This window comes from Triticum dicoccoides, chromosome 5B (assembly GCF_002162155.2).
Source record: "Triticum dicoccoides isolate Atlit2015 ecotype Zavitan chromosome 5B, WEW_v2.0, whole genome shotgun sequence".
In the NCBI taxonomy this organism is placed as follows: Eukaryota; Viridiplantae; Streptophyta; class Magnoliopsida; order Poales; family Poaceae; genus Triticum; species Triticum dicoccoides.
The window spans coordinates 531463721-531487422 of record NC_041389.1 but is presented as its reverse complement, the minus strand read 5'-3'; positions in this window follow the sequence as shown (position 1 = coordinate 531487422).

Genomic DNA, 23702 nt, shown 5'->3' with positions numbered 1-23702 from the left:
TCCATCAAGAAAAGGACCTCTCTATTATCTTCCTCCTGGGGGCTCCGAGGGCGCCAGCTGTGGCGTTTCTTCAATGGGGCATTTGCAAACTCATGAAGGCCCATCCGAATAGGGTCCGGAAGGGGGACGTCCTCCATATAAAACCACTCCGGAGGCTAGTCTTCGGATGTCTTCTTCGGAGTACTGGACAAGTATACTGTCTCAGTGATGCACCATATTTCGGCTCCGCCCACTTGATATATTGACCCCTCCCGAGTACAGGGACTGAGGCAGAATAGCCTCTTCCATAGCTCGAAATGAGCTTTGCATCCCAGAAACAGCTCGCAAAAGGCGACATAGCCGGCGATGTGTAAAATGGAAGCGGGAGTGAAGTTATGCAGCTGGAGGCCATAGAACTCCAGGAGCCCATGGAGGAACGGATGGGTTGGAAATCCGAGTCCCCTCAGAAAGAAAGGGACAAGGCATACCCGCTCCCCCTTGGATGGGTTGATAAAACTCTCTTCTTGCTCCCTACCATTATAAGTGGCTAATCCGGCTCGGACGGGGACCATGTACGCAGGTGGGAGAAACCCTCGGGTCTGCAACTCTACCAATCGGCTATGGGTGACGGAACACTTCTCCCAATCGCCTGGCTTAGTGCTACGGGAGCGAGAAGAGGAGCCACAGCGACCGACCATGATGGAATGGATTTTTCCGGGCGCGCTCCGTTGGATACTCGCTGGGGGAATATGGTGTGATTTGGATATGAGGATCCCCATCTCTTTAAATAGATGATTTACTACATGGTCAGGGTGGAAAATGTAAAAATGCCCATACTTCTAGCATTCGCTCAACATGTGGAGATAGCCATTATTAAAAGCACAGAACTCGAGGAATAATGCGTTAATGGGAAGCCGGACACTACTCGTTACAACAGGTACTCTGGATTTGGCGAAGAACCCGCCTTGCAACATCGAAGACAATCTACGCATCGGACTCATCGTCATTGAAGCCTGGTTCAGGGGCTACTAAGGGAGTCCTGGATTAGGGGGTCATCGGATAGCCGGACTATATACTTTGGCCGGACTGTTGGACTATGAAGATACAAGACTGAAGACTTTGTCCCATGTCTGGATGGGACTCTCCATGGCGTGGAAGGCAAGCTTGGCAATCCGGATATGCAGATCTCCTTCTCTGTAACCAACTCTGTGTAACCCTAGACCCCTCCGGTGTCTATATAAACCGGAGGGTTTAGTCCGTAGGACAACAAAATTCATACCATAGACTAGCTTCTAGGGTTTAGCCTCTACGATCTCGTGGTAGATCAACTCTTGTAATACTCATATCATCAAGATCAATCAAGCAGGAAGTAGGGTATTACCTCCTTCGAGAGGGCCTGAACCTGGGTAAACATCGTGTCCCCAGCCTCCTGTTACCATTAGCCTCAGACGCACAATTCGGGACCCCCTACCCAAGATCCGCCGGTTTTGACACCGACACCCACTACAAAAAAAAAGACACATCCGTGACATTTTGGGCCGAACGAAAAAAATTATGTCATACTTATGAAACTTCTATGATGATAATTGTGACAAAACCCGGTATCATCATAGATGTGGTGGGCTCCTACTTCTATGAAAAAAAATCATGACAGAAAATGGGCTTTTCATCCTGGGCGGGCCGGAGACGCAGCTACACGACATTCTTTAGGCCGTCCATGACGGAAAAAACCGTGGTAGAAGCAAGGGCGAGGAAAATATCGGGGAGTTCCCGGTTATGGTGGGTGGTCGGGGGCCGAGCGATGCGTGTTTCTCTCATACATGTACGCGTGTGTGTGTGCGAGGCATTAGGCTCCAACTTAACCCGAGCGAGGTGTCGCCTAACTGAACCCGAGCGATTGCACTGCAGGCTATGCGTTACTGAACCCGAGTGATCGAGCGATTCCTTCGCTACTGCTGCTCGATACGTCCATTCTGCATCCCGCTTTTATAGTGATATTTATTGCATTATGGGCTATTATTACACATTATGTCACAATATGTATGCCTATTTTCTCTTATTTTACAAGGTTTACATGAAGAGGGAGAATGCCGACAGCTGGGATTCTGGGCTGAAAAAGGAGCAAATATTACAGACCTATTCTGCACAGCTCCAAAAGTCCTGAAACTCCACGAAAGTCATGTTGGGAATTAATAAAAAATATTAGCGAAAGAATCAACATCAGGAGGGACATACCCTATCCACGAGGGTGGGGGTGCCCCCCTAGGGCACTCCCCCTGCCTCGTGGGCCCCCTGGCAGCCTTCCGGTGACCATCTTCTGCTATATGAAGTCTTTTACCCAGGAAAAAAATCATAAGCAAGTTTTCGGGACGAAACACAGCCGCCACGAGGCGAAACCTTGGCGAAACCAATCAAGGGCTCCGGCGGAGCTGTTCTGCCGGGGAAACATCCCTCCTGGAGGGGGAAATCATCACCATCGATCCTCTCATCGGGAGGTGGTCAATCTCCATCAACATCTTCACCAGCACCGTCTCCTCTCAAACCCTAGTTCATCTCTTGTATTCAATCTTTGTCTCAAAACCTTAGATTGGTACGTGTGGGTCACTAGTAGTGTTGATTACTCCTTGTAGTTGATGCTAGTTGGTTTATTTGGTGCAAGATCATATGTTCAGATCCTATATGCATATTAATACTCCTCTGATTATGAACTTGAATATGATTGATGATTAGTTATGTTTGTTCCTAAGGACATGGGTGAAGTCTTGCTATAAGTAGTCATGTGAATTTGGTATTCGTTCGATATTTTGATAAGATGTATGTTGTCTCTCCTCTAGTGGTGTTATGTGAACATCGACTACATGACACTTCACCATTATTTGGTCCTAGAGGAAGGCATTGGGAAGTAATTAGTAGATGATGGGTTGCTAGAGTGACAAAAGCTTAAACCCTAGTTTATGCGTTGCTTCGTAAGGGGCTGATTTGGATCCAAATGTTTCGTGCTATGGTTAGGTTTACCTTAATACTTATTTTGTAGTTGCGAATGCTTGCAATAGGGGTTAATCATAAGTGGGATGCTTGTCCAAGAAAGGGCAGTACCCAAGGACCGGTCCACCCACATATCAAATTATCAAAGTAACGAACGTCAATCATCTGAGCGTGATGAAAACTAGCTTGATGATAATTCCCATGTGTCCTCGGGAGCGCTTTTCTCTATATAAGAACTTGTCTAGGCTTGTCCTTTGCTACAAATAGTATTGGGCCACCTTGCTTCACCTTATTTACTTTCATTGCTTGTTACCCATTACAAATTACTTTATCACAAAACTATCTGTAACCAATAATTTCAGTGCTTGTAGAGTAAACCTTACTAAAAACCGCTTGTCGTTTCCTTCTGCTCCTCATTGGGTTCGACACTCTTACTTATCGAAAGGACTACGATAGATCCTTGCTACGTCTTGAGCTTGCGTTGGTTTTCCTCGAAGAGGAGAGGGTGATGCATCAAGTGTAGCGTAAGTATTTCCGTCAGTTTTTGAGAACCAAGGTATCAATCCAGTAGGAGGCTCCTCAAAAGTCCCACGCACCTACACAAAGAAACTGAGAACTCGCAACCAACGCAATAAAGGGGTTGTCAATCCCTTCACGGCCACTTGCGAAAGTGAGATCTGATAGAGATATTATGATAAGATAAATATATTTTTGGTATTTTATAATATAGATGCAAAAAGTAAAGATGGAAATAAAAGTAAACTGGAAGCAAATATGATAAGAGATAGACCCGGGGGCCATAGGTTTCACTAGAGGCTTCTCTCGAGATAGCATAAGTATTGCGGTGGGTGAACAAATTACTATCGAGCAATTGATAGAAAAGCGAATAATTATGAGATTATCTAGGCATGATAATGTATATAGGCATCACGTCCATAACAAGTAGACCGACTCCTGCCTGCATCTACTACTATTACTCCACACATCGACCGACTCCTGCCTGCATCTAGAGTATTAAGTTCACAAATAACAGAGTAACTCCTTAGGCAAGATGACATGATGTAGAGGGATAAACTCATGCAATATGATATAAACCCCACCTTTTTATCCTTGATGGCAACAATACAATACGTGTCTTGCAACCCTTTCTGTCACTGGGTAAGAACACCGCAAGATTGAACCCAAAGCTAAGCACTTCTCCCATGGCAAGAAAGATCAATCTAGTAGGCCAAACCAAACCGATAATTCGAAGAGACTTGCAAAGATAACTCAATCATACATAAAAGAATTCAGAGGAGAATCAAATATTATTCATAGATAAACTTAATCATAAACCCACAATTCATCGGATCTCGACAAACACACCACAAAAAGAGATTACATCGAAAAGATCTCCACAAGAGAGGGGGAGAACATTGTATTGAGATCCAAAAAGAGAGAAGAAGCCATCTAGCTAATAACTATGGACCCGTAGGTCTATGGTAAACTACTCACAACTCATCGGAGGGGCAAGGATGTTGATGTAGTGGCCCTCCATGGTCGATTCCCCCTCGGGCAGAACGTCGGCGAAGGCTCCAAGATGGGATCTCACGGATATAGAAGGTTACGGCGGTGGAAATTGTGTTTCGGGTGCTCCCTGGATGTTTTCGGGGTACGTAGGTATATATAGGAGGAAGAAGTACGTCGATGGCCACCCGAGGGGCCTACGAGACAGGGGGCGCGCCCTATAGGGGGGCGCCCTCCTATCTCGTGGGAGCCTCGGCTGCTTCTTGGCTTGCACTCCAAGTCCTCTGGATCACGTTTGTTCCAAAAATCACGCTCCCGAAGGCTTCATTCCGTTTGGACTCCGTTTGATATTCCTTTTCTTCGAAATACTGAAATAGGCAAAAAAACAGCAATACGGGCTGGGCCTCCGGTTAGTAGGTTAGTCCCAAAAATGATATAAATGTGTAAAATAAAGCTCATAAACATCCAAAAGGGGTAATATAATAGCATGGAACAATCAAAAATTATAGATACGTTGGAGACGTATCAATCCCCTACACTTGTGGGTCATCAAGACTCTTTTCTTGCGTCGTTGCCGGGGAGTGAAGCGCCTTTGGTAAGTGGAACTTGGTAAGTAAAAATTTATATAGTGTAGCTGAAATTTACTCTAACTTGTTACTATGGAACATAATCCTTTGAGGGCTTGTTCGGGGTATCTTCACCCCGACCAGTAGAGCAAATAGTTGCTCCTCAACCTACTGAACCTACTGAAAATGTTTACTTTGAAATTCCTTCGGGTATGATAGGGAAACTGCTAGCTAATCCTTTTACAGGAGATGGAACATTGCATCCCGATTTACACCTAATCTATGTGGATGAAGTTTGTGGATTATTTAAGCTTGCAGGTATGCCCAATGATGTTTTCAAGAAGAAGGTCGTCCCTTTATCTTTGAAGGGATATGCATTGACATGGTTTAGGCTATGTGATGATATCGGATCATGGAACTACAAATGATTGAAATTGGAATTTCATCAAAAGTTTTATCCTATGCATCGTGTTCATTGTGATCGTAATTATATATATATTTTTTGGCCTTGCGAAGGAGAAAGCATCGCTCAAGGTTGGGGGAGGCTTAAGTCAATGTTATATTCATGCCCCAATCATGAGCTCTCAAAATTAATGATTATTCAAAAAAAAAATGCTCGGCTTTCTCTCAACAATCGCTCCATGCTCGATACTTCTTGTGTTGGGTCTTTTATGATAAAGACTATTGAATTCAAATGGGATTTATTGGAAATAATTAAACGTAACTCTGAAGATTGGGATCTCGACGAAGGTAAGGAGTCAGTATGACACCTAAGTTTGATTGTGTTAAATCTTTTATGGATACCGATGTCTTTCGTGAATTTAGCACTAAATATGGACTTGACTCCGAGATAGTAGCTTCCTTCTGTGAATCATTTGCTACTCATGTTGATCTCCCTAAGGAGAAGTGGTTTAAATATAATCCTCCCACTAAAGTAAAAGTAGTTGCACCTATTAAAGTTGAATAAAAGACTATCACTTATAATGATCGTATTATTCCTACTACTTATATTGAGAAACCACCTTTCCCTGTTAGGATAAGGGATCATGCTAAAGCTTCAACTGTGGTTCGTAAGAGTAATACTAAAACACCTACACCACCTGAGCAAATTAAAGTTGAACCTAGTATTGCTATGGTTAATGATGTCTTGGCTGATAATATTGATGGGCATGTTATTTACTTCTGTGATGAAACTGCTAGAATTGCTAGACCTGATGCTAAAAATAAACATAGACCTATCGTAGGCATGCCTATTATTTCTGTTAAAATAGGAGATCATTGTTATCATGGCTTATGTGAATGGGTTCTAGTGCGAGTGCAATACCTCATTTTTTGTATAAAGAAATTATGCATGTGCGAGTGCAATACCTCATTCTTTATATAAAGAAATTATGCATGAAATTGCACCTGCCGAGATAGAAGAAATGGATGTTACAATTAAGCTTGCCAATAGAGATACTATTTCACCAGTTGGGATTGTTAGAGATGTTGAAGTCTTGTGTGGGAAATTTAAATATCCTGCTGATTTTCTAGTTCTTGGTTCCCCCCAAGATAGCTTTTGTCCCATTATATTTGGTAGACCCTTCTTGAATACTGTTAATGCTAAGATAGATTGTGAAAAAGATGTTGTTACTATTGGCTTGGGGGATACGACACATGAGTTTAATTTTGCTAAATTTCGTAGACAACCCCATGATAAAGAATTGCCTAGTAAGGATGAAATAATTGGTCTTTCTTCTATTGCCGTGCCTCCTACTGATCCTTTAGAACAATATTTTCTAGACCATGAAAATGATATGTTTATGAATGAAAGAAGGGATATAGATGAAGTATGCTTTAAATAGGGACCTATTTTGAAACACAACTTGCCTGTTAAAATTCTAGGGGATCCTCCTCCACCCAAGGGTGATCCCGTGTTTGAGCTTAAACCATTACCTGATACTCTTAAATATGCTTATCTTGATGAAAAGAAGATATATCCTGTTATTATTAGTGCTAACCTTTCAGAGCAGGAAGAGGAGAGATTATTGAAAACTCTGAAGAAGCACCATGCTGCTATTGGATATACTCTTGATGATCTTAAGGGCATTAGTCCCACTCTATGTCAACACAAACTAAAATTGGAGGATGACGCTAAACCAGTTATTGATCACCAACGACGGTTAAATCCTAAGATGAAGTGGTAAGAAAGGAAATACTAAAGCTCCTAGAGGCAGGTATAATTTATCCCGTTGCTGATAGTAAGTGGGTAAGTCCTGTCCATTGTGTCCCTAAGAAGGGAGGTATTACTGTTGTTCCTAATGATAAAGATGAATTGATCCCACAAAGAATTGTTACAGGTTATAGGATGGTAACTGATTTCCGCAAATTAAATAAATCTACTAAAAAGGATCATTACCCTTTACCATTTATTGATCAAATGCTAGAAAGATTATCCAAACATACACATTTTTGCTTTCTAGATGGTTATTCTGGTTTCTCTAAAATACCTGTGTCAGTAGAGGATCAAGAAAATACCACTTTTACTTGTCCTTTCGGTACTTTTGCTTATAGACGTATGCCTTTTGGTTTATGTGATGCACCTTCTACCTTTCAAATATGCATGATGGCTATATTCTCTGACTTTTGTGAAAAGATTTGTGAGGTTTTCATGGATGATTTCTCCGTTTATGGGTCTTCTTTTGATGATTGCTTGAGCAACCTTGATCGAGTTTGGCAGAGATGTGAAGATACCAGTCTTGTCTTGAATTGGGAGAAGTGCCACTTTATGGTTAATGAAGGCATTGTCTTGGGGCATAACATTTCTGAAAGAGGTATTGAAGTTGATAAAGCTAAGGTTGATGCTATTGAAAAGATTCCGTATCCCAAGGACATTAAAGGTATAAGAAGTTTCCTTGGTCATGCCGGTTTTTATAGGAGGTTCATTAAAGACTTCTCTAAAATCTCTAGGCCTTTGACTAATCTATTACAAAAAGATATTTCGTTTGTCTTCGATGATGATTGTGTAGAAGCATTTGAAGTACTTAAGAAAGCATTGATTTCTGCACCTATTGTTCAGCCACCTGATTGGAATTTACCCTTTGAAATTATGTGTGATGGTAGTGATTATGTTGTAGGTGCTGTTCTAGGACAAAGAGTTGATAAGAAACTAAATGTTATTCAATATGCTAGTAAAACTCTAGACAGTGCCTAGAGAAATTATGCTACTACTGAAAAAGAATTTCTAGGAGTTGTAATTGCTTGTGATAAGTTTAGACCTTATATTATTGATTATAAAGTAACTATTCACACTGATCATGCTGCTATTAAATTTCTTATGGAAAATAAAGATGCTAAACCTAGACTTATTAGATGGGTTCTCTTGCTACAAGAACTTGATTTGCATATTATTGATAGAAAGGGAGCTGAGAACCCCGTTGCAGACAACTTGTCTAGGTTAGAGAATATTCTTGATGACCCAATACCTATTGATGATAGCTTTCCTGATGAACAATTAGCTGTCATAAATGCTTCTCGAACTGCTCCATGGTATGTTGATTATGCCAATTACATTGTTGCTAAATTCATACCACCTAGTTTCACAAACCAGCAAAAGAAAAAGTTTTTCTATGATTTGAGACATTACTTCTGGGATGACCCACACCTTTATAAAGAAGGAGTAGATGGTGTCATTAGACTTTGTATACCTGAGCATGAACAGGAACAGATCCTACGCAAGTGTCACTCCGAGTCGTATGGAGGACACCACGCTGGAGATAGAACTGCACATAAGGTATTGTAATCTGGTTTTTATTGGCCTACTCTCTTCTAGGATGCCCGTAAGTTTGTCTTGTCTTGTGATGAATGTCAAAGAATTGGTAATATTAGTAGACGTCAAGAAATGCCTATGAATTATTCTCTTGTTATTGAACCATTCGATGTTTGGGGCTTTGATTATATGGGACCTTTTCCTTCCTCTAATGGGTATACACATATTTTAGTTGATGTTGATTACATTACTAAGTGGGTAGAAGCTATTCCAACTAGTAGTGATGATCATAACACCTCTATTAAGATGCTTAAAGAAGTTATTTTTCCAAGGTTTGGAGAGCCTAGATACCTAATGACTGACGGTGGTTCACATTTTATTCATGGTGCTTTCCGTAAAATGCTTGTTGAAGATGATGTTAATCATAGAATTGCATCTCCATATCACCAACGGTCTAGTGGTCAAGTAGAATTGAGTAATAGAGAGCTTAAACTAATTTTGCAAAAGATTATTAATAGATCTAGAAAGAATTGGTCCAAGAAACTTGATGATGCATTATGGGCTTATAGAACTGTATATAAAAATCCTATGGGTATTGTCGGTGTCAAAACCGGTGGATCTCGGGTAGGGGGTCCCGAACTGTGCGTCTAAAGCTAATGGTAGCAGGAGACTGGGGACATGATGTTTTACCCAGGTTCGGGCCCTCTCGATGGAGGTAATACCCTACTTCCTGCTTGATTGATCTTGATGATATGAGTATTACAAGAGTTGATCTACCACAAGATCATGGAGGCTAAACCCTAGAAGCTAGCCTATGGTATGATTGTTGTTGTCCTACGGACTAAACCCTTCGGTTTATATAGACACCGGAGGGGGCTAGGGTTACACAGAGTCCGGTTTATATAGATATCGACTAAGGTAGCACTGGGAGAACTACTGCAATTGTGCCCCGGTTGAGCTGGGTTAAGCACCTCAGTAGAGAAAGCTAAAACTGACTGTCATGATAGGGCAAGAGCCGGTCGCTGTTCGAGACGTTTCGAGTCCCTAAAGACTTAAGCCGCTTAGAGCGAGGAGCTGGGTTTGTCCGGCCTAGGCGTGGATAGTGCCCCAAACTCGGTCTTCCGAATACTAGGGGCTTCGCCAAAATTTAAAATTATAGAATTCTATGGCTAAGTGAGAGTGATAAAGCATTATAGTCCGATTGCCTTGTTCATTGTGCTGAGCGCCTCCCTCGAAGGACCCAAGAATGGGAACAAGAGCGCTCAGGTTTATCCCGAACACCCCAGCACTCGTGGCATGGGGGTAGAAGCCGACGACTCGCCAACTCTTAGATTTAATAAACGACCGCACAGAAGGTAATATTTTAAATTCAAAAAGCGTTGCTTAGCGCATATGAACAAGTTTTCAGCGCACAGGATAACATGAGCGAGTTTACTCAAAAATTACATCCTTGGAACACTCATCCACCACAAGGCAGGCACCCTTCAGGACGCCCTCATAATACATCTCGGGCTTGCGATGCTCCTTCCCCTCCGGTGGCCCATCTGTCACCAGCTTCTCAGCATCCATCTTGCCCGAGTGTACTTTAACACGGGCAAGGGCCCTACGGGCGCCTTTGATGCATACGGAGTGCTTGATGACTTCAAGCCGTGGACAGGCATCCGCCAGCCACCTCACCAACCCAAAGTAGCTCCCAGGCATGACCTCCCCAGGCCATAGCCTGACTATAAGGCCCTTCATGGCCTGATCAGCTACCTTATGGAGCTCGACCAGCTGCTTCAGCTAGTCGCTCAAGGGCACCGGGTGTCCGGCCTCAACATACTGGGACCAGAACACCTTCTCTGTCGAGCTCCCTTCCTCGCTCGGTAGAATGCGCAACATCGAACACACTGCGGGGCAGATCTGTGAATGCTCCTGGAGACCTCCGGACTCGGGTAAGTAACAAGTAATTCACTTTCACGTGCTTGCTTTGCATAAAGAATGCCTTACCCGCCGCTATCTTCTTCATCGCCTCAATTTCCTAGAGGGCTTTTTGGGCTTCGGCCTTGGCAGATTTGTCGCTCTTAAGGGCCGAGGCAAGCTCGGCCTCTCGAGACTTTGAGTCAAGCTCCAAACTCTCGTGTTTTTTCACGAGAGCGTGGAGCTCTTGCCGCACCTCCGCCACCCGCGCCTCCTGCTTTTCTCGCTCAGTGCGCTCCACGGCCGCATTATCTTCGGCCTTGGACAGCGCTTCCTTCAGGGTCGCCACCTCGGTTGTGGCCCCTGTAATACTCACGTTAGTCCTGTCATTATTTGCAACAAGATCTTTTTATATACTTAAATAAGGTATTACTTACCTTCCTTGTCGTCGAGCTGCTCCTTGGCAAGGCCGAGATCGTTCTTGGACCGCTCGAGGCTCTGCTTCAATGCATAGACCTCCACAGTCAGTGCGGCAGAGGTCAGCAGTGCAGCCTGCATTCCCATATTGACATACTTATGTTAGACTCCGGCGTATATCTTTTAGATCCTCAGTTTGGCTTTTCTTTCTGAATGCCAAACTGAGTATCAGGGGCTACTGTCTATGCGGTAATATCTTTACATATCTTAAATACATACCTCAAAGCCTGTTAGAAGGCTGGCACAGGCTTCCGTCAGCCCGCTCTTGGCGGACTGAACCTTCTGGATCACTGCACTCATAATAGTGTGGTGCTCCTCGTCGATGGAGGCGCTGTTAAGCACCTCCAGCAAATTATCCGGTGCCTCCGGTTGGACGGAGGTCACTGGCGTCGTAGGCATGCCCTTCTTACTAGGGGGGCGCCTGTCGGACTCCGGAACCACTAAAGGTTTCGGTGCAGTGTCCGGCCTAGGGCCAGACTTAGAGCCCTTTGGGGTTTTATCCCCTTTGCGCCTGGAGTCTGGGAGGTCACCTTGCGGCGCCTCCAAGACCACCTCCTCCTGGCTTAGCCCCTTTTGGGACTCCACCTCGGCATCGTCCGTAGGGCGAGGGGAGGTAGCAGTCGGGAGTGAAAGACTGTTCACATCCGACGAATCTAGGGAGCCGCTCGACAAAGCGTCGAGCCGGGCCTTGGGCGGACCGCATGATTATATTCGGTGTCAGAGGATATTGTGCAATAAAGGAATGCCATGAGTTATTCTGGTATCCGGATACTTACGATTTTGCCAGGGGCTTGGCCCTGGATGGCCACTCCTCATGGTCGTCGTCGTTGTTGGTGGAGTAGTCCGGAGGAAGGGTCCTTCCCTTCTCGGACCCTCCGGCCCCTAGTTGGGGTGGCCTTCCTTTTCTTTCCTCCCCCTGCTGGAGGGGGAGAGGCCTCTTCTTCCTCCTCCTCGTCTTCATGGGAGGAGTGCACTTTGGAGTCATCGGACGATGAATCCGACACCACCGGGAGCCGGGAACTCTTTCGAGTTCCCGTGGCCTTCTTCTTGGCCTTCTTCTCCGCCACCACGTAAGGTGTCGGGACCAGCAGCTTCGCCAAGCGGGCATCGGCTGGGCCTTCGGGCAAAGGAGCCGGACAGTCGATCTGTCCGGCCATCTTCTGCCAGTCCTGTCAAAGGAACGGGAGCTTAGATCCCGCATAGAGTCAAACTATGAAAAACAAGTACCCCGTAAAGGTTAAAACAAGCTTACTATGCTGGTTGGCGCTTCGCGCAGAATCCGCGATCCTCGGTAATGGGAGGGGGAACCTCAGCGCCCTTGAATAGCACCCTCCAGGCATCTTCGTGCGTTGTGTCAAAGAGCCTGGTCAAAGTTTGGTGCTGGGCCGGGTCGAACTCCCACAAGTTAAAAGCCCGTCGTTGACACGGGAGGATTCGGCGGAGGAGCATGACCTGGACTACATTGACAAGTTTAACCTTCTTGTCCACCAGGTTTTGGACGCAGGATTGGAGTCCAGTCAGCTCTCCCGAATTACCCCACGACATGCCCTTCTCTTTCCAGGAGGTGAGCCATGTGGGGATGCCAGATTGGAATTCGGGGGCCGCTGCCCATTCAGGGTCACGCAGCTCGGTGATGTAGAACCACCCCGATTGCCACCCTTTGATGGTTTCCACCAAGGAGCCCTTGAGCCATATAACATTGGGCATCTTGCTGGCCGCCCACTACCTTCGGCTTGAAATTGAAGGTCTTCAGCCATAAGCCGAAGTGGGGTTTGATGCGAAGGAAGGCCTCGCACATGACGATAAACGCCGAGATGTTGAGGATGAAGTTCGGGGCCAGATCGTGGAAATCCAGGCCGTAGTAGAACATGAGCCCCCCGACAAATGGGTGGAGTGGGAAACCCAGTCCGCGGAGGAAATGGGGGAGGAACACCACCCTCTCATGGGGCCTAGGGGTGGGGACGAGCTGCCCCTTGTCTGGAAGCCGGTGTGCAATGTCGTTGGACAAGTATCCGGCTTTCCTCAACTTTTTGATGTGCCCCTCCATGACGGAGGAGGCCATCCACCTGCCTCCCGCTCTGGACATGGCTGGAGAAGGTTGAGGTGGGAAGTGCGGACTTGGGTGCTGGAGCTCGAGTGTGCGGAAATGGATAAGCGAAGGAGGAAGAAGGCGTAGATGAAGAAGATGGATCCTTATCCTCTTATATGGGCGGACGAAACTATGTGCCCCCACCAGCCTGGTAAAACTCGCTTATCTCCAAAGCACCATAATTAATGGCACGGTTGGGTTACCCACGCCCTTGTTGATGAGAATCCCGGAATAAGGGGACACAATCTTTGCTTCGACAAGACGTGCCAAGGAAACCACCTCGCTAAACGCGCTGAGGTGGGGCAGTAAAACGATTCGAATAAAGGTATGGCCGTGGCGTGATGTCACGCTGCGGAATACGTCAGCAGATTAGATTTGTGCAAATATTAGTCTCTCTATGCTGGTATGTGGAACTTATTTTGTAGAGCCGGACACTATCCTTGTGTTCAAAATCTTCTGTGAAGTATTCGGAGGAGGAACCCACCTTGCAATGCCGAAGACAATCTGCGCGTAGGACTCGTCATCATTGAAGCCTGGTTCAGGGGCTACTGAGGGAGTCCTGGATTAGGGGGTGTCCGGATGGCCGGACTATAACCTTTGGCCGGACTCCTGGACTATGAAGATACAAGATTGAAGACTTCGTCCCGTGTCCGGATGGGACTTTCCTTGGCGTGGAAGGCAAGCTTGGCGATACGGATATGTAGATCTCCTCCCATTGCAACCGACTCTGTGTAACCCTAGCCCTCTCCGGTGTCTATATAAACCGGAGGGTTTTAGTCCGTAGGACGAACAACAATCATACCATAGGCTAGCTTCTAGGGTTTAGCCTCTCTGATCTCGTGGTAGATCTACTCTTGTACTACCCATATCATCAATATTAATCAAGCAGGAGTAGGGTTTTACCTCCATCGAGAGGGCCCGAACCTGGGTAAAAACATCGTGTCTCCTGTCTCCTGTTACCATCCGCCTAGACGCACAGTTCGGGACCCCCTACCCGAGATCCGCCAGTTCTGACACCGACAGGGATCCTCAGATCCAAATCACACCATCTTCCTCCCAGCAAGCATTCAACAGAGTGTGCCCGGGAAAAGCCATTCCATCATGGCTGGCCGCCGAAGCTCCTCCTCTCGCACCCTTAGCTCTAAGCCAGACAATTGGGAAAAGTGTTCTGTCCCTCATAGCCGATTAGTGGAGTTGCAGACCCAGGGGTTCCTCCCACCTACATACATGGTCCCCGTCCGAGCCGGACTAGCCACCTATAATAGCGGGGAGCTGGCGAAGAACTTTCCGAACCCATCTAGAGGGGAGCGGATATGCCTTGTCCCATATTTGCTGAGGGGGCTTGGGTTTCCAATCCACCCATTCCTCCGCAGGCTCTTGGAGTTTTACGGTCTCTAGCTGTACAACTTCACTCCTGCCTCCATACTGCACATCACAGGGTATATTGCCTTCTACGAGCTCTTCCTGGGCTGCGAAGCTCATTTCGAGCTATGGAAGATGCTATTCTGCCTTGTCCCTCGCAATCAGGAGGGATCTATATATCAAGTGGGCAGAGCCGAAATATGGCGCATCGCCTAGGCCGGATACCTATCCAGCACTCCAAAGAAGGCATCCAAAGATTGGCCCTTGGAGTGGTTTTATGTAGATGATGTTCCCCTTACAGACCTAGCCCGGACGGGCCTTCCCGAGTTTACCAATTACCCGCTGAAGAAACGCCAAAATTGGCGCCCGTGGAGCCCCCAGGAGGAAGACAACAGAGAGGTACTCTATCTAATGGGAAGGATAAAAATTCTGGCCAAATCAGGATTGACAATGATAGAGGTTATGTCAATATGCATAATGTGGGGGGTGCAGCCACTTCAATATCGGGGGAAACCCATGTGGCACTACAACGGAGAAGACGACGCCACCTGTTGCGGTTGTAAAGGTCCAGACTCCGCCACCGCACTGGCAAAAATATTGTCCGATTTGTACGAAGGGGAAGAAGAGGAGTTCCTCCGCATTAAGCCGCAGGATGGATTTTCCATGTACAACCCCCCAAGCTGGGTAAGCTGTCATTCCTTACTCGACTCTATTCATACATGTGTCCTTTGTCACCAATCATTTTATCTTGCTATTTTCAAAGTAAGAACTGAGAAGGGCCGTGGAAGAGTTCAACAGCCCACCTCCGCCGCCAGAGGATCCTGGCCGGGCTCTCGACCCCGGACTTGAAGAAGATCCGGATATATCTGTGGAGCTTGTAGACAGGACATTTTATCAAGCAAGCCGCAACGGCACTTTAGTGGCCATCCTTGGTGATTATCCTGGGCTGCCCCCGGTGTTGATCGTAAGTAAAGCCAGAGCCCTATATTCTGAATTATGCCATGCCTTAAGCGCACATGTTGTATTTTTGCAGGAACGGCCATTAGGACGCCGTGCCGAGCCCATGGGGGCTCATCAGCAAGGGGCAACCGGTTCGGGCAGGCGTAAGAGGAAGGCGGTTAGAACTAAGACGCTGGGACAGAGGTACAAATTGGACTTGCTCTGTGATTATCTTTGCCGAATTGTGACAGTTTGCACTGCGTCCTAGCAGGAAAAAGATCCACGAGACTACATCCGGATCCCCTGTCGGCCATGCCTCAAGCAGCCGGATTCCTGAAGTGGACTCAGGGTGGAGGCTGATGTGGGGGCAACGCCGGATTTCCCTCACACAGAGGATGCGGACATGCTTTCCGCTTCAAACTCCGAAGTGAGGAGTGCCATGAATCACCGGTGCAGATGGGCCGTACTCCGCAATGGTATTTTCTCCGAGGAGGCTTTCGATGCCTTCAACTTCGGAGACGCATATATTCGCGCCGCTCAAGATGGACTTGCCAGAGCAACGGTCCAGTATGCGAAGGATATACGGGTAAGAAAATCTGATAAGTATGTGTAGTAGTAGCCCCTGAGACTTGAAACAGTTGGCACAACTGATTTAAGGATCATTGTATGCATAGGTTCTTATAGAGAAGAATACCCATTTATCTCAAGAACTGGAGGAATGTAAGACCCAGCTGAAGGCCACTGTTGCCAAACAAGAGGGATCAAAAAGGGCCTCTTCTGGTAAGACTAACCTTGTGCCAGTTATTTATATGGCATGGTTTATAAATCTAACAAGAGATGTTGCAGACAATCTCGGGGAGAATCCGAAGATTGTGGAAGATAATGAGCCACATCTGCGAAGTCAGCTAAAGGCGGACGAGCGTGTGCTGACGAAGGCTATTCGAGAGAGAAATAATCTCCAAGATGCTAATATCCGACTGAGCGTCGAGTTAAAAGATGTGCGGGCTCAGCTTGCTGACTCCAAGAAGGAGAACAGGAGGCTTCAACGCGGTATTTATAGTAAGTGCTTAAACAAACTGTAGTATAGTTCGGCGAGGAAGCGTATTGACAGAGTTATGTCTGCAGGTATGCTGACGGGCCTTCTTGAAGAGGAGATGCCCGGATCCGTGGGTGATATGCTGCAAGATCTTTCACAACTGCACGAACGAGCGCGGCAGGTGATGCAGGGTATTGCCCAGGCCTTGTGGCCATCCGCTTCCCTGCCAGGAGGCATGAGCGAGCTTGTGGAGGTGCTCAAAGGAGCACGACGACGCTTCCGGTTATGGAAGATATCAGCCTGCCGACAAGGTGCGAGGGAAGCATGGGCCATGGTGAAGACGCGATATACCAAGGCTGACCCGAACCATATGGCCAAAGTCGGACTGGTGGGGGCAGATGGGCAAGAGATACCTGTAAGTCTGGTATACGACCAGGTAGCGTTAGCAGCAAAGTATTCCCAACGGGATCGTAAGCTAGACAACCTGTTGGATGGTATAGAGGAAGAATATAGCCAATCTAAGTGACTATGTAATTTAAATGGACCTATGTAGTCCCTAGCCGGATTGAAAATCATTTGTCATGGCGGACCTTTTCGCTTCAGCCCCCAGACCCGATAGTCTGGAGTGTATCCGAATACCCTGCACAGTTATGAAAAACCGGGGTATGCATGGAAACAAGGCGTAGGGGTCATAAGTGCTTGAACAGACAAGTACCCAACTAGTTATGTTATATTACATGGATAGTAAGAAACATCTTCCAGAGAGAATAGTTCCGTTAGGGGTTCCTTTCTCTGGGTGCGCATGCATCGATGTGCATGTCCGAACTGCGAACAGAAGTGCAGGAAACAAAACGTCTGGGGATTCACGTTGTAATAAACGAAAACATTTTTTGTTCACCGACCGAATATTCCCTTAAGAATGCTAGCTTTCGGCTTCACCCAGTCTAAGGTACACATCTGGCTGAACCGGCAGTAACAATCGCAGAGGTGCTCCCCTTATGCCCTAGCCGAATTAACGGGAACGTAGGTCATAAAGACAAGAGCCAGGCAACCCAGCATGGCCAAAACTTAAGTCATATCGATGCATATAATGGTGAAAAAAGGCACATATGGAAAGAAACGCATAGGTGGCTGGCAGGGAGCTATTGAAGTTGTGATATTTAGCCTCCGTATAGGAAGCCCCCAGGTATAGTGTGCACGCGTAGTGCGGCCGGAGTGATCGAAGCATCCCTACAGTTTTGTAAGGTTGTGTGTGGAAAGGAAAAGAAGGAGAGAAAGGAAGGAAGAGAACATAATTGAAGAGGCGAAGGTGAGGAGACGAACCCTGAGTTCGGCACAAGGCGTAGAATCTTCGGAGTCTGGCCGCGTTCCATGGGTTCGGCTCGAGTCTGTTATCAGATGCACTGCGCAGAAGGTACGCTCCTTCGGTGAGAACTTTATCAATGATGAAGGGACCCTCCCCCTTGGGTTTGAGCTTGTCCTTCTTCTTCTCGGGGAGGCGTATAACTAGTTCGCCAATGTTATAAGTTTTGGCCCGTACTTCTCTGCTTTGATACCTTCGAGCATGTTGCTGATAGAATGCGGAACGGGCTTTTGCTACGTCACACTCCTCCTCTAGAGCATCTAAGTTGTCCTGCCGATGTAGCTCGGCTTCCTTCTATTCATACATGTGCATGCGAGGTGAGTCATGGATTATGTCGCAGGGTGGCACTGCTTCTGCGTCGTACACCATAAAAAATGGTGTGTATCCGGTGGTACGATTCGGCGTGGTCCGCAGCCCCCAGAGTACGGAGTCGAGCTCCTCGACCCAATGCGTGTCTGATTCTTTCAAGGATCGCACTAGTCTGGGTTTGATGCCGCTCATGATGAGACCATTTGCATGTTCGACTTTATGTTTGTTTGAGGGTGATAGACAGAGGCGTAATCGAGCTTAATGCCCAAGTTGCCGCACCAAGTTTTCACCTCTTCAGCTGTGAAATTTGAGCCATTGTCAGTGATGATGCTGTGGGGACACCATAACGGTGTAAGACCCTTGATATGAAGTCTATAACTGGTCCGGATTCGGCCATTTTAACTGGTTTGGCTTCTATCCATTTGGTGAACTTGTCCGCCATGACCAATAAGTATTTTTTTCTTATGGCTTCCCCCTTTGAGAGGTTCGACCATATCCAGCCCCCAGACCATGAAGGGCCAAGTTATGGGGATTGTTTGGAGAGCGGTAGGGGGCATATGGCTCTGATTGGCGAAGAGTTGGCAACCAACACAATGTTGGACAAGGTCCTGCGCATCTTCTCGGGCTGTCGGGGCCAGGAAAAACCTGTACGGTAGGCCTTGCTTACAAGTGCCCGAGCTGCAGCGTGGTGCCCGCCGAGTCCGGAATGGATTTCGGATAAGAGCTACCGCCCTTCCTCTTCGGAGGTGCATCTTTGGAGCACTCCAGTAGTACTTTTCTTGTAGAGCTCTCCTTCATGGACTTTGTAGGCCTTAGAGCGTCGCACAATACAACGTGCCTCATTTTGGTCCTCAGGAAGCTCTTGCCTATTTAGGTAGGCTAAGAAGGGCTCAGTCCACGGGGCGATTACAACCATGATTTCGTGGGCCGAAGGTGTTATTTCGGTGGCGGAGCCTCTGATTACGTCAGATGGTTCGGAATCTGGGATTGTATACGGAGCCAGACTAATGTTGCCGGACTCCTCTTCCCATACCACGGATGCTTTGAACAGCCTTTCCAAGAATATATTGGGTGGGACGGGGTCGCGCTTAGCACCGATGCGGGCGAGGACATCCGCGGCTTGATTATTTTCTCTGGCCACATGGTGGAATTTGAGCCCCTCGAACGGAGCTGACATCTTGAGAACAACGTTACGATAAGCCGCCATTTTCGGATCTTTGGCATCGAAGTCTCCATTTATCTGAGATATTGCGAGGTTCAAGTCCCCATGCACTTCGAGGTGTTGGATGCCCATGGAGACTGCCATCCGAAGACCATGCAACAGAGCCTCGTATTCGGCTGCATTGTTGGAGTCTGTGTATAGTATTTGGAGTACGTATTGAACCGTGTCTCCGGTGGGGGATGTCAGGACAACACCTGCTCCCAATCCGGCCATCATTTTAGAGTCGTCGAAGTGCATGATCCAATTGGAGTATGTGCCGTACTCTTTAGGGAGTTCGGCTTCTGTTCATTCGGCGACAAAGTCAGCTAGAACTTGCGACTTAATGGCCCGCCGTGGTTTGTATGTTATGTCGAACGGAAGGAGCTCGATATCCCATTTAGCAATTCGGCCCGTTGCGTCGCGGTTGTTTATTATATCGTTCAGTGGTACTTCGGAGGCCACCGTAATCGAACAGTCTTGAAAGTAGTGTCGTAGCTTCCGGGATGCCATGAAGACCGCATATGCTATCTTTTGATAGTGTGGGTAACGAGATTTGCATGGAGTGAGGACAGTGGACACGTAATATACCGGCTTTTGGAGCGGGAACTTGTGTCTGTCTGCTTCTCGCTCGACGACGAGCACTGCGCTTACAACTTGGTGTGTTGCAGCTATGTATAATAGCATGGGCTCGCCAGTATTTGGCGCGGTCAGGGCTTGATTGGTGGCCAAGAGGGCCTTTATTTCTTACAGTCCTGCCGTGGCCGCATCCGTCCACTCGAAGTGTTCGGTGCATCGAAGAAGGCGATAAAGAGGTAGTGCCTTGTCTCCTAATCGGGAGATAAAGCGGCTTAAGGCAGCCACGCATCCAGTTAGTGTCTGGATCTGCTTGAGGTCTGTTGGGATAGCTAATGTCTACTACACAACCTTCTTCTTGTAGACGTTGTTGGGCCTGCAAGTTCACAGGTTTGTAGGACAGTAGAAAATTTCCCTCAAGTGGATGACCTAAGGTTTATCAATCCGTGGGAGGCGTAGGATGAAGATGGTCTCTCTCAAACAATGCTGCAACCAAATAACAAAGAGTCTCTTGTGTCCCCAACACACCCAATACAATAATAAATTGTATAGGTGCACTAGTTCGGCGAAGAGATGGTGATACAAGTGCAATATGGATGGTAGATATAGGTTTTTGTAGTCTGAAATAATAAAAACAGCAAGGTAACTAATGATAAACGTGAGCATAAACGGTATTGCAATGATAGGAAACAAGGCCTAGGGTTCATACTTTCACTAGTGCAAGTTCTCTCAACAATAATAACATAGATAGATCATATGACAAGCCCTCAACATGCAACAAAGAGTCACTCCGAAGCCACTAATAGCGGAGAACAAACGTAGAGATTATGGTAGGGTACGAAACCACCTCAAAGTTATTCTTTTGGATCAATCTATTAAAGAGTTCGTACTAGAATAACACCTTAAGACACAAATCAACCAAAACCCTAATGTCACCTAGATACTCCATTGTCACCTCAAGTATCCGTGGGCATGATTATACGATATGCATCACACAATCTCAGATTCATCCAACCAACACAAAGTACTTCAAAGAGTGCCCCAAAGTTTCTACCGGAGAGTCAAGAACGTGTGCCAACCCCTATGCATAGGTTCATGGGCGGAACCCGCAATTTGGTCACCAAAACATACATCAAGTGGCACATGATATCCCATTGTCACCACAGATAAGCACGGCAAGACATACATCAAGTGTTCTCATAAAAGACTCAATCCGATAAGATAACTTCAAAGGGGAAACTCAATTCATCACAAGAGAGTAGAGGGGGAGAAACATCATAAGATCCAACTACAATAGCAAAGCTTGGGATACATCAAGATCGTGCCATAGAGGGAACACGAGAGAGAACACGAGAGAGAACATGAGAGTGAGAGAGAGAGAGAGATCAAACACATAGCTACTGGTACATACCCTCAGCCTCGAGGGTGAACTACTCCCTCCTCGTCATTGATAGTGCCGGGATGATGAAGATGGCCACCGGTGAAGGATCCCCCCTCCGGCAGGGTGCCGGGAAGGGCTCCCGAGAGGTTTTTGGTGGCTACAGAGGCTTGCGGCGCCGGGACTCCCAATCTATCTTGATATTCAATGGTTTTAGGGTACATTGGCTTATATAGGCGAAAGAGGTCGGTGGGGGGGTGCTCGAGGGGTCCACGAGACAGGGGGCGCGCCCAGTAGGAGGGCCCTCCTATCTCATGGCCTCCTTGAGGCTCTTCTGACGTGAACTCCAAGTCTCCTGGGTGATATTCTTCCCAAAAATCATGCTGCCGAAGGTTTCATTCCGTTTGGACTCCGTTTGATATTCCTTTTCTTTGAAATACTGAAACAGGCAGTAAAACAGCAATATGGGCTAGGCCTCCGGTTAATAGGTTAGTCCCAAAAGTAATATAAAAGTGTATAATAAAGCCCATAATCATTCAAAACAGATAATAAAATAGCATGGAACAATAAAAAATTATAGATACGTTGAAGACGTATCAATAGCCAACTGTGACAGAGCTCAGATTTTTGCCGGATTTGCTTTGATTCCTCTATTGGAGACGATGAAGCCAAGAAATTTCCCGGAGGCTACACCGAAGATACATTTCTCCGGGTTGAGCTTGATGTCGTATGTTCGGAGGTTGTCGAACGTGAGCCTCAAGTCATCAATTAAAGTTTCAACGTGTCTTGTTTTAATGACCACGTCGTCTACGTAAGCCTCTACTATTTTGCCGATTTGTTTTTCCAGGCATGTCTGAATCTTGCATTGATAGGTTGCACCGGCGTTTTTGAGCCCGAAAGGCATTGTATTGAAACAGAAGGGGTCGTATGTCGTAATGAAGGCCGTTGCGGCTTGGTCAGACTCTGTCATCTTGATCTGATGGTATCCGGAGTATACGTCGAGGAAACACAATGAGTCGTGTCCTGCGGTGGCGTCGATGATTTGGTCAATGCGGGGGAGGGGGAAGGGATCCTTGGGACAAGCCTTATTAAGGTCCTTGAGATCGACGCATAGGCGCCAGGATTTGTCCTTCTTTGGTACCATTACCAAGTTTGCTAGCCAATCCGGATGTTTTATATCTCTGATGAATCCGGCCTCGAGTAGCTTGGCTAGATCTTCTCCCATGGCTTGCCGCTTGGGCTCTGAGAAGCGCCTAAAAGTCTACTTGATTGACTTGTATCCTTTCATAATATTGAGGCTGTGTTCGGCCAGCCTACGTGGGATGCCCGGCATGTCTGAAGGATGCCAGGCAAAAATATCCCAATTCTCCCGTAGGAAATCTCGTAGTGCAGCTTCGATTGTGGGGTTCAACTGTGTCCCAATGGAAGCTGTCTTTGTAGGGTCCGTTGGTTGGACCAGGAATTTGACTATCTCGTCCGTGGTCTTGAAAGAGGTGGACTTGGGTCGCTTGTCGAGTATCACATCGTCTCTGTCCACCGTGGCTCGCAGCGTTGTCAGTTCTTCGGCCACGAGGGCCTCTGATAATGCCTCCATGGCTAGTGCGGCAATTTTATGTTTGGCACGGAGTGCGACGTCCGGATCACTAGCTAGAGTGATTATTCCATTGGGCCCAGGCATTTTGGGCTTCATGTACCCGTAATGGGGTATAGCTTGGAATCTTATGAATGCGTCCCGCCCTAAGAGGGCGTGGTATCCGCTGCTGAACGGGGCCACTTGGAATGTAATTTCTTCGGACCTGTAATTCTCCGGCGTGCCGAATACCTTCCTTCATGTCGCGCCTCCCGACTAGGGATGATTCCCCTGAAGGTTGTGCTACTTCGCTCAATGTGGTTCTTGTCAATTTCCATCTTGTTGAGGGTTTCCTCGTAGATGAGGTTTAGTCCGCTCCCGCCGTCCATGAGCACTTTAGTGAATCGGAAGCCGTCCACGATTGGACTAAGGACCAAAGCGGCTGGTGCCCGGACTGTTCGGAATTGAGGTTTGTCACTGGCATTATAAGTTATAGCCGTGTCATTCCATGGATTTATTGTTGCCACGTGGCAAACTTCGGCGAGACTGCGTTGAGCTTGCTTGCGTCTATTATTTGAGGCGAAAGTCTCGAAGACTGTCAATACCGTATTGTTATTTCCGACGGGATGTTGTTCTGCTGTATGGTTTATGAGGAGATCCTCGCCGCTCTTCGCTACCTGCCGGAGTATCCAACATGCTCTAAGGCTATAAGTTGGCATGGC